The 17884-nt window shown below is 38.9% G+C and overlaps 1 protein-coding gene across 10 annotated transcripts in view; it reads left to right on the top strand.

The window, feature by feature from the left end:
* The first annotated feature begins 1350 nt into the window (after positions 1–1350).
* Positions 1351–17884, top strand: part of LOC131246375 (uncharacterized) — a 38216-nt gene continuing 21682 nt past the window's right edge. For 5 of the 10 annotated variants that reach the window (XM_058246451.1, XM_058246452.1, XM_058246446.1 and 2 more), the window contains exon 1: positions 1353–1574. The gene's annotated coding sequence lies outside the window, so the exon portion shown is untranslated. Of the gene's footprint in view, positions 1575–3680; positions 3732–17884 lie in introns of those variants that run through there. The other 5 variants (XM_058246457.1, XM_058246454.1, XM_058246453.1 and 2 more) reach the window with 4 other exon arrangements.

Genomic DNA, 17884 nt, shown 5'->3' with positions numbered 1-17884 from the left:
CAATCCTTCAGGTGGTTCCATTCGCACAGCCACGAATGAAAGAAAAAACAAAAACGAATATCAACTTGATTCAAAACATCTCCACACCGATGATTTTTTTAACGGTGGGTGTTCAATCTCCACTGTTTTCTATTGTGTGGCCCACTTTAACTTTGGATCTACCTAATTTTTAGGATCATGCTCTACAATGATCTGAAAAAACGTATGGACGGCGTGGATATAAGTAATAAATCACGGTGGGACCCACAAAGTCGTGCCATCAGGTCTGCCCTGGTCTCGGGCGCGGCAGGCAACCCGCTTCACACGTTTCTCCGGCGAGCATCTGGAGGAGTTAAGCGAATTCGAGCACGTATGCTTTTTTGGGAACTCTCGCACCTCACACGTGACAGCATGTAATCTTTAATAAACATCCAAACCGTTCATCAGGTGCATCCTACGTTTTATTTCATTTTGAAAAGAAACGATGTTTGAATTATCATGTCCTCCACAAACCTCTGCCCAAAATGGATGGTTCGTCAATTTATCTTAGCCTTCTTTTTTATATTGTACACGTGTTGCCCCACCTAATGAACGACTCATCTTGTTTTAACAGAATCCATCAACAGTTGCAACATTATGATCTGCTTAGATCTAACTCATATGTGAGATGAGTTACAGAAAACATGTGCTCCCTCATGTATTTGAAATTTGCAGTTTCGCATCATAATCCGAAATCAGACGATAAGGATCAAATGGAGGGAAGCGGATTGTGTACTGAGTAACTCAGTAGGATGTGGGCCCCAATGTAATTTATAAATTTTATCTACTCCATCCATCCATTTTAAAAGATAAATTTAGGTCTTTAACCCAAAAAGGAAGCATATATAATTATTACGTGGACCACACCACATGAAACAGTGTGAATTAAATGTTTACCGTTGAAAAAATCTAGGGAGTCACAGAAGTTTTGGATCAAGCTTATATTTTCTAATTATCTTCATCAATGTCTATGGAATATTATGAACAGGTTGGATGAGAAATAAACATCACAGTAGGCACTAGAAGGTTTCAACGGTGGAAATCATTGTTCCCACTTTTTCCTGTGGTATGGTCCATTTGAGACTTTTATATGCTTAAATTTTTGGATCAACCAGTAAAATGATCTGAAAAAATGGATGGACGGTGTGGATAAACCACATACATTAAAGGTGGGCCCAATAGAGTTTACTCATTATGATATAGGGGTACTGTGTAACTCAGTACGGAATCCGATTTCCAAATCAAGATAAGTGGCACTTTCGATATTTTGAAGAGGAATATGAGCCTTTTCAGTTCTAATCTGGTGGTATGCACCATCGATTCCATACTCCCGCAGGTTAGCTGTTCAAAAAGCCAATCTCAAAGCTCCGAGTATTTCGGTTTCGGACATTTGGGGTTCTTTTTCAACCGAATGCCTGAAAATGGAATAAAAATACTCTATCTTCAATCCCACAAGATAAAGATTCTTTTGATTTCTTGGTATTCTTTTGCTGCTGCTTTCCATAAAAATCTTCAAGAAAAGAAGGAAAAACCAGAAGAATCAGTGCTTTTTTCAGGTATTTTCTAGTGTTATTCTTTCAATTCCCAACGAGCTCATTGCCTTTCTAATAAGTTTGATTGTGGCCAGGTGGTGTTCTTGTAAATTAGTTGAGTTTTTTGAGTATTTGGTTCTTGGTGCTTCTTGGGTTTTTTTTTTTTTTCCCGTTATTTCGAAGAGATTTTTCAGCTTTGATTGGGGTTTTGATTTTGAAAACAGTGGTAGTATGTAAGTACTCAGAAACTCATTTGTACTGAGAGGTTTCTTGCATGTTCGGTTATTATTTCTTGTGCCTTTTTTGATCTTTTGGAATGTTTGGAAGAGATTACTTGGCTTCTTGGGGGAATTTGATTGAAAATCTGTTCATAAATCTGTCAGTACTACAACTCTTTTTGAATTTATTCTTCTATATTTTCAATTTATATGATTGTGCCCGTATTGTGTTGTTGCTGAGAAATTGAGTTTTTCAAATATTTTTTACTGTTTCTTGATGGGCTCTTTCTCTTTTTTAGTTTACAGCCTGTTTCATAAGCGGGAAAAGAAAGGAATCCACGGTGTGGAAATGGATAACTGCAATGATAATTTCCATTGATACTATTGAGAAAGTATATTTGTTTTGCAAGTGGAAATCTCTTATTTATTAGACTATGGTCACCTTGTATCTTGTCTAGAGAATTGCAATTGTGGAAAAGGCTAATGTTTACTTTGGGGAATCCATGTTTTTTATTTTTATTTTTATTTTTCCATATCAAACAGGTAAAAACGTCTTGTCAAAGGCAATTGTTTTCTTTTCCTTTCTTTTCCCGCTTATTATTTAGAATGTTTGAATTTGGGCGCAAATGGGAATTTTCAGATCCATTAGATTGGTGAAAGGAATAATTCATTTTTTCTAATTTTCTAGCTTGTTAAATAGGGTTTACCGTATTTAGGAGTTCCAAGTAGCTGCATTATGGTGCATTTGGATTAGATGCATATTGCCGGTGGAGCGGATATTTTGCGGGAATGGGTGGTTTTTTGTTATGCTGTGAGTTTGAGGCAGGATTTTTCAGGGAGTACTTTTCTGTGGTTCCCACTTTTATGCCTTCCCATACAAATCAGTAGAAATATTTCAGATGATAATTTCTGTGGAAAAAGCATACCTTCTGCTTGGCCTTTTTGGGGCTTCCAAGCATCCTATGGTTTTCTCTAGTAAGAGAGGAATTGCATTACATGTGGTCCATCTATACACATGGCATTATGCGCAGAGGTATGGAGTGTTTCCCAGTGGGCCCTACCATGGATAGGCCATGGTCCAGAAACTGTATTATGGAAAGTGTGATCAGTGAGTTGTTGCTTGTTGAATGCGCGCTGCTGTTATTTTAGGAGTTTGTGGCCGCACATTTGCAGGCTGCCAATTGGACTGTTAGGATGGTCCAATTTGCATGGTTTTGGGGGTGGGTTTGTCTAGGTCATCATACATGTTGCCATGGGTGACATGGAGATGGCCTGATATAATTACAGTTCTGGTGTAAGATGTCTTTTTGTTGGAATGAAATAAGGGGTTGACCATAGTATTTGACTAATTTATTTCGAGAGCAAATGCTTGCTTAGTGGAAAACTAATCAGGCCTATCACAGATCTGATATGTTGTCTACTGCATTATTATCATTATAATTTTTACCATAGGATTTAGATGCTGTCTCCTATGAATTGGGTGACGTAACATGTTCTTATGTCAGTGGATGATGGGAAAATTATCTCAGTCACATTGGCACTTAGAAATTTCCAGAAAATTGAACGACCAAAAATGATATAGAATTTATTGATCAAAAGGGGAAAACTTTCAGTTTTGATCTGTACGAGGATGAAACAGAACGTAAACCCAAATCGGTCCAAAAGGTGGAACATAGTTGCTGACAAATCGATTGTTAGATTGTGATGCACCTTGATTTGGAGAACATGGGTGCTGACAATTTGATTGGTAGATTGTGATCCGCTTTCATTTGGAGTTAATATAGTGGAACAAGTCATATCTGCAAGACTATGGAGAGTTATGCAAAGGTTTGTGAGTTTTTCCCACAGAATGACACGTATCACGTTTTGACCGCATCGTGGTTGATTTGTCAGTGGTGTTAATCATCAAACCCAGTGCTAGTACTTCCTGTGAGCTCAAGATACCCCTTTGAATCTTGGGAAGGTAAAGATTTGAAAGCTTTGGTTAATTGAAGGTTGTTGGAAGTGTTGAAAATCATGTTTCTGATTGAGGAATAACCTATTTTCTCTATAGAAGAATAAGAAAGAAAGTTAAGGGTTCGAAGTCTTGCATATCGTGAATAAATCAAAGTTCCATGGAAGATTATGGGGCGGTGTTATAGCAGCTCTAGTGTCTTTATGATGCTAGACATTAATTTTCAACTAATAATATCACACAGTTCACAAGAAATTTATGAATTATGGTTTTTTGAAGATTCAACAAGTGCAACTAAGATCAATGTGCTGAACTGAAGAAGGTGAAGCTATTCTGTGTAGCAAGTTCCAATTGAAGGACAAAATGGCTTCTATATGCATGTCTATACTTGCTAGAAGTGTAAGGGGAAGTAAAGTTAGGTTCTAGAACAGCTGAACGGGGAAGCATCTGTTTCAAAATGTTTCCAAGTTGAAATGGCTAAACAAGAGTGGGGAGTGAGTCCTAAGCGGTAGTGGCACCTTGGTAGAAAGCATATGCAATTAAAGCGTTTGTATCGAGTTCTCTATCTCACTTTACCATTCTCTTATTTCTCTTCCAAACTTGGCACTTGGACTTGGCTCTGTTGACCGATGAGTCAAAATTTTGATTAGTGGACCCAGTGATGTGACATAGTTTCATAGATATTGACCAAGTGTAATTAAAAATTAATAAAAATGGGAAATTGGAAGGTTGATTTAATCTTTCACAAAACAAAGTGTCAAGACTTATCGTATATATTAATATAACATGGAAACAATAAAAGGTTTTATTAAATCTTAAAAGTGTAAACCTTCCAACCTAATATCATTTTGTGACATCGCCCATCCATGATGGTGCTCGTCGGGTCGAGGTTGCGATGGCTAAGATTGATTGTTTGCCACTGATGTTATTGCTAAAAATGATCATTTGTGATCATTTAACCAGAAATCCAGAATCCATGATAGGGTGACTCACTATATTAGTGATCCCTATCATATAAAATGCTAGTGATGGGTTGACTCATGTGATTTAAATTTGAAAAGCAACTTTCAAGTTTTTTTAGGGGCAAACTTTATTTTATTTTTTAATTTTTGAAAATCAGCGACCATTTTATTAAACAAGTGGCAAAGCTAGAAATAGAAAACGAAACAAGCCTAAAATAAAAGAAAATTACAATCTTCCAACATCAAATTTGTGCAGCCCACTCCACCTCTTGAAGCATGGCTGTGGTTAACAACTCGTTAACCGGCATGTATGTATTTCAGAAGCATCTGCCTGTCCTCTCACTCCACAATGTCCAAAGGTGAGCCAGTAACACCAATTACCTGCATGCCTTCCTATTTTCCTTGAGTCCGACTGTGTGCCAATTGCTAAGCCAAAAGGAAATCCCCAAGTGACTTCAACATCATCCATTGGATGTTGAATTTGCTTAGAAATGTAGCCCACATCTTCTGGGCACAACTGTAATGAAGGAAGAGATAGTCTACTCTTTTTTTTTTTTTTTTTTTTTTTTTTTCCATCTTTGTAGCACATTGTAACGCCTTAAAAATTGGGAGTCGAGCATGGACTCAACTCCCGAGTTCCAACGCATCACTTATGCAACATAGATAATGATGATTTAATGTTGTCTGTGTTAGTGCATTAAAGATGAATGAGATTAAGCCAAAACAGCATATCACACTCCAGAGACGAATAAATTTACGCAAGCGGAAGACTGTGATTGATAAATATAACGTATAAGTTGTTGTAGATCTCCAGAGTGTGAAAATGTCACTAGGTTAACCATATACATGTATACTCCGAAAGTGATCAAAATGAATATACTAGTGTGTCCCAAAATACAGAACAACAGTGCAAGGGCATCTAGTCAGTGTCCCTGTAGCCCCGGCGATCAGGACACAACTCACATGAACTCGCCTGAATACTGCATATACGAGAACTCCTCATCGACATCAAAATCAGGCTCCGCTTTATAAGTCGTGCCGTCACCTGCAGCTAAGACAGAGTCTGGTTGGTGTTTGAAACACTGTCCCGGAACGTGGGAGTGAGTGATCAACTCAGTGGAACTATAAAGCAAAGGTTAACATGTTATCAATTCAATCAAGCAGTAATGATAAAGCAGTATAGCAAACATGTCCTAGATACTCTTGTTAATGCAAGAATGATATGCGATAATGATGCATGCCCTCGCCTGCACTCCCTCAGCGTCTTCATCTTACGACGTGCATGGCAACCACCTGAAAGCGTCTTCCTTGCCAAAGCACATGCAATGCGGTGCATGCTCATATTAGCCGATACTTAATTAGATTTATTCATACAATAGTTTTGGGAAGCTAAGGTACCTCCCTTGTATCATTTCCTAAACAATGATCCAGTCTAGGGTCGTCAGTCCTAGCTAGTCTCATACGATGTTGCGGTTTTAAGTCGCTATAAAGGGCTCGTCACTTGATCAGTGTAGGCCTAGTTTATACTCTAGTTGCTACGGAAAGGCTCATCGCCTCAACGCTGTCTCAGAGTATGCTCGAGGTCACTACAAAGGGCTCGTCACCTGATTATTGTAGGCCGACAGCTCGAATACAGTGTCCTATACCACCGTATTCGGCTCACGAGGCGGTGTTGCTCATTGGTCACTACGGGGAGGCTCGTCGCCCCAGCGTAGGCCGACAGCTCGACCACGGTGTCCCATACCACCATGTCCGGCTCATGAGTCTTAGCGGATCGAGGTACCAAGGTTAACGGGGTTTCCACTGGTGAGTTTGGTACCTTAGGTTCAAGCAATAGCGTCCATACATGGTGAACATGCATCGGGTCGATCGGGTTACTTGACGAGCTCGACTGGTACGAGCGTACGTCGAGATGATCGACATGAAGTGCGTAAGCACTCCGTGTGGCCTAACCACTGTCGACAAACTCCATACGGCTCAGATTCCTCGAACACATTTGTTGTGGCGAAGCTAACTTAGCCACTCGTTCAGGAACCGTTACCGATAGCCTGGACTACGTAGTAGTCCCAAACGCATGTAAATATAATAGGATAACATACGTGGTAGGTATATCAAAGTTAAACAATTAATTCAAGTAACATAACCAATTGAACATTTCACAAAATACAAGGTAAACATACTTTGCATAAATGCATTTCATGCTAAATCACACAAATTTAATCTAAGTTACATGAAGGGATATATACACATAGCTAAGGTAGTTGAGAATCTCACCACAACACCTGTATAACATACATTTTACTAAATATTTACTCATCCAGACATTTTCACAAACACTTAGACTACACACATCAACATACATGACGTATGTTGATCACAACATGTATTAGGGCAAATCCTTTCACTAAGGAGTTGTCACGAATACAACACGCATATATCCACGACGGATAATCATGGCAAGCAGGGATTCAAATTCCATATTCAATCATTTCCACAAACACTTAGACTACACACTTCAACCTACACGGTACAACTCAGTTATAAGCTATATTAGGGCAAATCCTTTCATAAGGAGTTATCACGAATTCAACAATCACATGTTCACGGTGAATAATCATGGCAAGCACAAAACCAAATTCCCGACATATCCTGTCATTTCAACCTACACATGGAATAGCCTATATTCAACATAGTTCATATATAACCGTAAAGCGAGGAAAACAGCGTATCTAACATGTGAAATGGCAACCCAGTCGGTTATAAATCATTAACCGACATTGAAAGCCTTGAAAACCATGACCTATACGTTTATAGTCCGCACCTTTCGCCGGTAAACTCGTAACCGATTCAGTTTGAACACTCCGCCTTCGTATACGGCACAATGACAACCTATAGTATGAAATAGGTTAGCTATTTCATCACATACCCTATCTGAATCCCTAAAACAGATTAGAGTTAGGATTCTTACCCGAAAACGGAATTAGAATCATCGGAATAGCGATACGGTAGTGGTAGCTAAGCACGTGGAACGATGAGATTGAGTCTCGAGAACAATCTCCCACACTCTCTCTCTCTCTCTCTCTCTTTCCTCCTCTTTTCTCTCTCTTCTCTTTCTAGGGTTTGCAAATTCGTATGTGAAGGGAGAGAGAGGGTTTAAGGCCCTTATATAGGCTCAAATGTGAGCTCAATGGCCCCAAGGCCATGTTATACTTACGTTATAGCCAAAACCCATCTGTTTCGGCTCAACGGAGCACTTCTGGAGGCCCCTTTTCTGCATGCGGTCGAACTTAAGCTCCTTGACATTGGACCTAGGTCAGGCTAAGTTTTCGGTCCGATTGGATTTCCAGATCGACCGCGGCGGACCAGTTTCAATTCAACGGTCACCGGTACTCGATCAAGGCCACAAGTTCACTGACATGGGTTGGAAATTTTCCCTAATCCGAGGGTGTAATTGGGTCAGATTCTGACGGTCTGAATCCTTAGATTTGGCCCGCAAGTGAGACGACTCAATTCATTTAAGTTTCAGTTTTCTTTCTAAAGGTATTCGCGTTTCTCACACACTTTGCTCCGAGCTCAAGTTGTGCGTTTCTGGATATAATTAGGACTTGATTTCTGAGGTGGTAGTCAAGTCCAGTAAGGCGGTCATAACCGTATGGTTTCGTCGTAATCGGACTTTCGACGCGCGGTTCAGGTCCGATACGGAGTTTCGGTGTGCTCCCGAGAGCAACTGGGATTAGAGATTGATCCTAAGTTTTACGGTAATGTAGCAGTAATGATTCTGCACGTTTTGGGTCTTGCAGATCATATTTAAAGTGATTAGTGCTAATTTCACAGGTACTCTAGTTTAGCACTAGCTAATTCTCGCCTAATTTCTAAAGGATTTGGTCTTGAGTGATTTCTGCCTGAGGTGAAACTCGGGTCTTTGTACGGATTTTTCCGAGACGTTACACACATCTTGCAAATATTGGGAACCACCATTGATCATTTTTGCAGATTGTCCACGGTCAACACCCTTATCCTCTCCACTAGCCAAGCAAACACCGTCTCTTTTGGGGGAGCACCGTTAGCCCAAACAAAAGATGTACAAGCACACCTCTCATCTATTGCCCGAGGCTGGAGAATGTGATAAAACAAGTGAACCAAGAAGTGTCCTAAATTTCCCCCTTCCACTCGATTCTATCCTGCTTTGCCACGTATGGTGAGCAACTCTAATGGAGGCCTTGGAACTTCACAAAGCTCAATTTCCTCTTTTGCAAGGTTCCTTTTGGCACGGAGGCGTCCAAGTAATCATGTTGCCAACCCTGGAAAAGCATCAGGATATGCTAATCTTTTTCACTGTTGTTAGATTGCTAGTCTCGGAAAGATCTCCTTAGGCGCTTTGTCTCCTATACAAATATCCTCCCAAAACCGCACGTTGTCAACCTTTTTTTATTTTGAAAGATTGAAGTTTATTAAAGGATGCCAAAAGCAACCCAAAAGAAAACAAAGCAAAAGCAAAACCAACAAAACAAAACAAAAGCCAACTATACAACGTGATGCAAAGAAACAAAAACCAAAGGAAAACAAAAACTAGAAAGCTAAACCAGCCATACAACTTGAAACAGAAAAAACACACAAGACTAGAAACAACCAGCCCATTACAAGCCTAGAATAGAGGAGATAACACTATAGTCTGGAGAATGGAGACTATGCAAACAAATAAACCAGCTATACAACTCACCTTTGCCAACTACGAATTTGATTCCTTCACAAAAAATGTTCTTTAACACTGCAACTTCCAAATGCATGAAGTCCTATATAAAGATGAATTTTGGGTCCACTGTCCTCCTTCCTGGCAACCATATTTTTCTTCAATGACTTTTCTCCACAATGCTTCTTTTTCTGCTTCAAATCTCCAGATCCACTTTCCTATTAAAGCTTGGTTAACCATCTCCAAATTCTGAATGTTGGCCCCTTTCTCCTCATATGGCCTACATACCTTCTCCCACGTAAAGGTAATTTCTCCTTATCTTCCATTAAGGAAGTCCTGCCTTAGCCTTTCCAATTCATGCAACACTGATTTGGGGCATTTGAATAAGGACATGAAGTAGACCGGCATATTTGACATTGTTGCTTTTATAAGCGTTTACCGACCCCTGAGCGACAAATAGCAGCTCTTCCTTTCCATCCTTTTTATTTGTTGGGGTAGACTCTACCAAACCTTATGGGTCAAAATTCATGGGATAGCTATAAAACCAGCTGTGCTTTAGGGGATTGAATGTTGGTAGATGAGGCGCAACATGTTCATAGGATGAGTGTAGCTGAAATGAAGACGTTGAGATGGATGAGTGGCATAACAAGGAAGGATTGAATTAGAAATGCATGCATTCAAGGGAACTTAATAGTAGCTCCAATAGGTAATAAGATGAGGGAAAGTAGACTTAGATGCTTTGGTCATGTGGTATGGGGCCCAAGAACAGTGCTGGTTAGAACAAGTGAGTTGGTACAAGTTAAAGACTCTAAAAGGGTGAGGGAAAGGCCCAAAAGGACGTGGATGGAGGTAGGGAAAAAAAGACCGGTGCCTATGGTCTAATCGAAGGTATGGCCCTTGATAGAGTGGAATGGCAGAACATGATTCATGCAGCCGACCCAATTAATTGGGATAAGGCTTAGATGATGATAATGATGACGAGACGTTAGTAGACCTTGGGGACATTAATGCTCTTAATTGCCTTGTGTTTGAAGTGCATGGATGGTCAAATCGTTGATTTGGATTGTCCATTAGATTCACACAACTATTTATGGGCCATGATGAAAAATTCAGACTGATTAGAGGAACCTTACCATTGCCATAAAAAATGGCCAGTTTGGGTAAAAGGCCTAACAAGTAATAAAAATAGTCCATCTGATGGAGTTCACTTTGGCTAATATGTCTTCAAAGAGCCATTTTTATATGGCCATAATCATCCCATCTGTGGCTTGACAAATTGAACGGTCATAAAATGAAAAGCCAATGTTTGCAAGGTTAACGTCATCTGATGGATATGAGCTTTTCATGGTGGCCCGTGGAAAGTGGGGTGAAACTAATGGATAATTCAGATTGATAATTAGATGATCCATGTCTTAGTGGGCCCAAGAGATGTTAAGAGCATTAATGTGCCCTAGGGGCTATAAATTTTTTCCGTCTGTATACAATTAAGGCAATTTTTGCAAATGTACTGGTGGCAAGGTACCTTTTTTACCTACTATGGGTGGGAGGTTGAAATCCTCATTTTTGTGTTTTTGTCAAACACAATTTTACCAAACTTGCCCAAGTCATACAATCAGCTGATCCTCCAATTCAGGGCCAAATTCGGCCATGTTTATGAGGAATTAGCCACTTCTTGTATGGAGTTGAGTCATGTGGGAAATTGACTCATTTTGAGGCAGATATGGGTCGAGTCGGCCAATTCCCGAGTTGAGTCCCTGAGTTTTCAGACAATGATCTAAATGAAATGACCAAGAAAACATCTACACAACCTCTTTGGTATGCACAACCTCCACTCAAGGTACATAAAAAGTATTTATTTCCAGTTTTCTACTTCAAATGTGCCCTGGGAGCAATGGGCTTCTATTATATTTAAATTTTAAATAATTAAGGCAACTTTTGCACAGGGCGTGTGTTTTAGTGGTAAGATACCCTCTTTACCTATCGTAGGTGGGAGGTTTCAAATCCTCACTTTAGTATTTTTGTCAAACACAACAACTTTTATCGAACTTGTCCAGGTCATACATCCTTAAAAGAAAGAGGAAAAAGCAAAAAAGAAAAGAAAAGAAAAACCTCGTCTGGGGCATGCACAACTTGGCCAACCTGAGTCAATGCCAAACCTTGGAGAATTTTGGGAGGAATCAGCCTGTTCTTGTATAGACTTTGTCTTGTAATATTGGAAATTGGCTCTTTTTTATGCTGATCCAACTTGACTTGGCCATTTGATGAATCTACCTTCGGAGTTTTAAACAGTGTTCTGGACAAAGTGACAAGTGAAATAGCTATGTAGTTACTTTGCTACACACTAACTTCCACTCAATATATATATAAATGCATATAATTGTAGTTCAACTTACTAGTTAAAACTTACTAGTTAAACTCCACTAACTTCTGAATATTATTTCAACTTGAATTCTAAATAAGAAATCTTCTTTTTAATAAGAAAAACCTTGAATAACTAAATCTGTTCACTAGTATGGGTGAAGTGGCTAGATGTATAGTTGACTTGGCTTATTTATTATAGGATTCTCATAATTAAATGTTTAGTTTCCTTAGATTAGTAGGTTCAGCTATCATAGATTGACATGAAGATTCCTTCATGTTATTTTGTGTCCAGTTATTAGAAATTTAGGTCGTGTCCGGAAGTTCCCATTCCCTGTTGTTGACATGATACGATAGTGCCAAAATGTATGTGAGATATGTTCCAGGCCTTTCTGTACAAATTTAACTTGTGATTTGGAGCAGAAAATTTGGAAAGATCTAGGTTATGTTTTCCACATTGTTCCAAATGCAAAACCCTCCTTAGAAGTTCCAAGTTCCAACCTTAACTTGTTTAGTCCTTTTGAGTGTTATTGTTGCCTAGGACAGTCATCTTTTAATCTTTTAAGTGATAGATTTTTGAAAGGAAAAAGCATCAATTTTTAAAAAATCAAAATTTTAACCCTCAACTCTTGTTCCCATGTGTATGTAATTAGTTTCTAAAAAGATCTAAAACAGATGGTTGACGTCATACCTTCACTTGTCAATAAGAGTGATGATTTGATGTTGTTCCTTCTCTGACGAAGGTCTCTCCTTGATCTATGTCCAATGAAGGGACAAGTGCAGAGTTAAGAGTCTTCTTCTTACTACACTATAGGGTTGTTTTAGAATAGGAGACTGAAAATCGTCCACAAGGTGGACTACACTGATGATGACTACACTGATGATGAGGTAGAATAGGGGGTCTCTCTTTCCCCCCCCCTTTTTCTCTCTCTCTCTCTCTCCTCTTTCTCTACTTGTTTGGACATCCAAGGGAGGAGGGGATGTATGACTCTTGGGTTTATCCTCCTTGGATAGGTTTTCGCAAGGAGACAAGAGTTTCCTAGTATGAGTACAAAATGGAAACAATGTGGTGCTCCCAACCCCTATGGAGTATAGTGTCCTACAACATCAAAAGTCCATATTCCTACATATCTTATGCACTGTAATGATTAATGAACCCAAATCCTTCCACCATCAGTAGCATCTACTCTTTGCCCAAGGTCCCATGCTAGCACAAGAGGTGGACCACAAAAATGGTCCCACCATTTAATTTCCATCAAGCTTAATCAAAGCATTTTAATTTTTAACAGTGAATCAAAAGATTGTTGAAATCAATTGTAAAACTTTTCGGGAACAATTGGAAATGCTGACTGAATATGTATAGCTTGATGGACCATCTAATAGCCAAGATCTAGCCACAAACAAAGTTCCGGGTGCTAGTGGATCCCATGTGGGAGTATATTGGGCTTCAACCGAATTAATGCATGTGCCCAATCACACCTGTGTGCTGGGCATCAATAGGTGTGTTAAAGCCATTACACTAAGACCACGAAGCCCCTTCGTAACCTCAGGTTTAATGATAAGTCCAAGCTGGTGCACGATCAAATCAACTGTGCGAAACATGATGGGCCTCTTGGTAGGTGATATGATGCAATACAGTAAATGTAGATGAGATTTGCATTCCTGTTTGGTAAAGGGTATAAGCAGCTAGATGCTTGATGATGGAGATGAAGCCATCCTAACTCGTCATTGGTTCACTTCACTCAGGATAACTAGGAACCAATTCTGGGAAGCCAATTATGATGGAGTGTTTATGGAGTATAGGGTACTCAACAACTGTGGCACAACTCTCAGCCATCATGGCTGTAGTGTCCACTTCATTCATTCTTCAAGGGCCCACTAGAGACTCCATAAAGGAATCTACAGTAACCCACTAAGCATATACGTCCAAGGTTCCACACACAGTTGATAACAATAGGTCACTAATTCATTCCATTCGTCACAAGGTGTTTGCTAATGGCCAGCTCCAATAAGCAAGAACAATTGGCCTTCCAAGGCATAGGCATCCAACATCCAGATGGCTAGGTTTGTTATTTGCAAATCTATGGTAAAGAGGTGTAATTATTTCATAAGGTGGTAACAAACCTAACTAAATTTTGCTGAATGGAGCAAATGCAATTCAAGCATCAATTGGCTCTTTTCTTCTCTCTCTCTCTCTCTCTCATTGTAAGAGTTTGGATACCTCATTTTTTGTCCTCTAAAATTTATTGGCATGGGAATCACTAATGATGGTGCAAAAATTTCTGTCATTCTAGCATGTTGTTTGTTTGAACTCGAAATTGTGACTTGCAGAAATGCATCTGCAATTGCCAAATGCAGGCGCCTATGTGCCAAAATGGCATGCATATGTGAGATCCAGGTAGTTCAACAAGTGACCACCCCCAGCCCAATCCAACACCCACGCAGGTAAAAAATCAGGTTAATATACTCATAGGCGGTTCAAGTTTGTAGAAAAAAGTACAACTAGAAGATATAACCAACAGTCCACATTCATTATACATGTATACCTACCTCTTGAGCGGACCGGTTGGATTTTTTTAGGCTAGGGTACATTAAAAGCGGGCCCACCTGATGAATACATGCAATATCCCATGCAAGTGCCACATTGGCACATTTGTGAATGTCTGCATCTAGCAACCATAGATTGCTTGTAGACCATTGTTTTCAGTATCGATATCGACGGATGTATTGCACTGTTGGGATGTGGAAACATATCAGGTATCGCATGGAAAATATCAAATGTATCGTTGTTTTTGGAAAATATTGGGAAAGTGGTTGAATTTTTCAATGAAACTTCCGAAGATGTCAAAAAAGACATCAATACCCACTTAGAAATGAAAATATCACAAAAAAACCAGGTGCACATTATAAGTTTCCTTTTTAGAAGGTCCTAAACTATGCGATGTGTGAATACATGAACTAATGTACTAAATAATAGGATCTTAGTGCATTCAATATACTAAATACATAAATATTAAGGCTAAATATCCGTTGACCAATCTGGATTTTTTAAAATTGATTATTTTTTGATATTTTAATCTTAAAAAGTAAATTTTTTCAAAAAACCCAAAAACCTCTGTGAATATGAAGATCAGTCTCCAACATGTTTAACGTGATTTTTCCATGCTTTAATTGTAATTTAAATGGGTGAAATAGGAGAAATTGTGGATTTTTTCAAGTTTCCCAAATTTGCAAATTAGAGTGTAGTGATATTAGTTAACACTCGTAGACACTTATAAATTTAGGCTAAATAACCATTGATCAATATGGATTTTTTGAAAACATTTTTTTATTTCAAAAAATTCAAAAACCTTCGTCAATTTGTAAATTAGCCTCCAACATGTGCAATGTGATTTTTTCATACTCTAATTGCAATTTAAAAGGGTGAAATGTGGCAAATTTTGGATTTTTTTCTAATTTCCTACTTTCCTTAAATCTCCAAATCATAGGCTGAAATCCATGATTAAGCGTGCAAAACATGCAAAATCATGAATATCCATATTAGTTCTAGTGTTTCTAAGTGATTTATAGAAAAAATGGATTAAAATAAAGAATTTCCCACCATTTGAAAAATTAGGCTTACCCACTGTTCAATATTGATTTTTGCACCAAAATCTAGTTGTTTCCCTAAAAAATGGAAGAGTGTTGGTTATAATTACCTCAAGAATGAATTACAAGCAAAAGATTTGAAGAAAAATAAGATTTTTAGGTTTTTTTGGGGATTTTTTTTTTTCTGAAAAAGGAAAGGGGGTGTTAGCTGGGAAAGTATCGACGATATTATCGAATGTATTGTCAATATCAAGTAGTATATAACAAGCAATCTTTTGAGATTATTACATTGTATCGACATATCGTTGATACAATGCGACCTTTGACGATATTTCATTCAATACCCATAAATCAATGACTTCCGCGTTGTTTCATATCGATCGGCCTTAATATCTATAGTATCGACAAATATACTATTGATATTGCAAACACTGTTGTATACAAGTGCCATTTTGTTGTCTTAATTTTGAATCATACATGGTATATCAATATGTGCACACATGGTCACATACGTATTTTGATTATTCATCATCATTATTATAGCCTTCTATCAACTACTTAGGCATCACGCCTTGCTAATAGTGACATGGAAAAATGGACCAGCCACAATCCTTCTAACCAGGTACCAACGCTTGAATTGCACTTTGAAGTTGGGCTCCTACTTCCGCATCATACTTGCTTATACTTGAAATATTTTGGAAGACTTGCTTCCTTGCTCCCTCACGTGAATTTGTTGCCGCTTCACACTTACATTGATGATTGGATTGTTTCATGCATCATTTACTAGCTTTAGGCATTACTTAAAAAAAAAAAAACTTTAGGCACTATGCCAATGCACCCATGATCCAAACTAGTCCAATTGGCCCGAACCAAAAGTCCACATGATGTCATAATTAAGTAACTATAAACAAATAAGGAAGCCTTCTAATCATCGTCGTCGTTATCATAATGTAAGCTTTATGCCAACTAATTGGAGTTGCTACAAATATCCCGTTCTGCCATTCATGTCAAGGATCATATCCTCAATTAAACCACAAGTCATCAAGTCTTTTCTTACTACATTCACCCACATCCTTTTGGGGCCTTCCCCTCCTTTAGAGCCTTCAATTTGGACCAACTCACTCCTAATTGATGCCATTTTTAGTTTTCATTGCACATGACCAATCCATCTTAGTCTACTTTCCCTCATCTTATTACCTATTGGTGCTACTTCTAAGTTCCCTCAAATGCATCCCTTTCTAATTCTATCTTTCCTCGTCTCGCCGCTGATCCATCTCAACATCCTCATTTTAACTATGCTCATCTTATAAACATTTTGTTCCTTGACTACCCAACATTTTGTCCCATAAATTATGGTTGGTCTCATAGCTATTCTATCAAAATTTCCCTTCAATTTGATTGGTATGCAATGATCACATAATATACGCTACAGGCACATGTCTACTTCATCTAGTTAGTTTTGATTCTATGAGCAACATTCTTCTCAATCTCTCTGTTCTCATGAATCATCGACCTAAGATATTGAAAATGGTTGTTTTTTGTACTTCTTAGTTGCCAATCTTAACTAATTCCTTGTTTTTAGTCCCAATGTTGCTAAAATTGCATTTAATATACACTTTTTAGATCACCTGCTTTTAAAACCTTTAGATTCTAAGGGGTCCCTCCATAGTTTTGGCTTTATGTTTACCCTCTCCCTCGCCCCATCAACCAAAACTATATCATCTCTAAACAACATACACCATGAGACCTCTTCTTGTAAATGGTTCGTTAACTTGTTAAAAAAAACCCCCTTCAACAAGTGGTGAAGAAGAAGAAAATCCTATGAGATGTCGGCATGGAGGTTAAGAGTAGATGCCATAAAACCTGACCAAATGTAGTCTCCGGCAAATGGTTGTGGAGGTTTGGAACGGAAGAAGGGGTTGCCGAGGGAGTTAATTGCAAATAAGTATGGGACTCAGGAAGGGGGATGACGAGTAAAAGAATCTTCATTATGTAGGGCATCAGGTTTGTGGAAGGAGGTTAATAGATTTGCAGTTGAGTTTAAGGAGGTGGCTAGCTTTTCTCTTGGGTAGGTAAAAGGATCCATTTCAGGGAGGATGTGTGGGTTGGAGAGAGATCGCTCCAGATTGAATTCCAAAGGTTAGCTTGGGTTTTTCTGAAAAGGAATATCCCTATTGCTCAATGCTTCTCTGCATGTGGTGATGTAGTTGTTTTAATGCAGGGGCATTTTCACACCAGGCTCGAGTGGGGTGGCTTGTGGGATGCAGGGGCACATTCGAGGTGGGCGACTCATGTGAGGTGAAACCCATGTGATTTGGGGCCCACGAGGGGGGTTCGGCCGAGGACCCAACCTATGTGATGTGAGGCCTGGGCTATGAGATAAAGGGATTGATTCACCATGCTCTATCAGTTCGAGCTTTTGGAGCAAGTGGTTAATTGTCCCACATCATGTTTGGTCTTCTTGCCATAAGCAATGTTTGCAATATTGATTGTGCCGATGCTATCAGTATCAAGGCTTGTTAGTTGTTAATACGAAACAAGCTGAAAGTCTATGGACTTTTTGA

The sequence above is a fragment of the Magnolia sinica genome, chromosome 5 (genome assembly GCF_029962835.1).
Source record: "Magnolia sinica isolate HGM2019 chromosome 5, MsV1, whole genome shotgun sequence".
Classification (NCBI taxonomy): Eukaryota; Viridiplantae; Streptophyta; class Magnoliopsida; order Magnoliales; family Magnoliaceae; genus Magnolia; species Magnolia sinica.
This window is presented reverse-complemented; position numbering and strand designations above follow the sequence as displayed.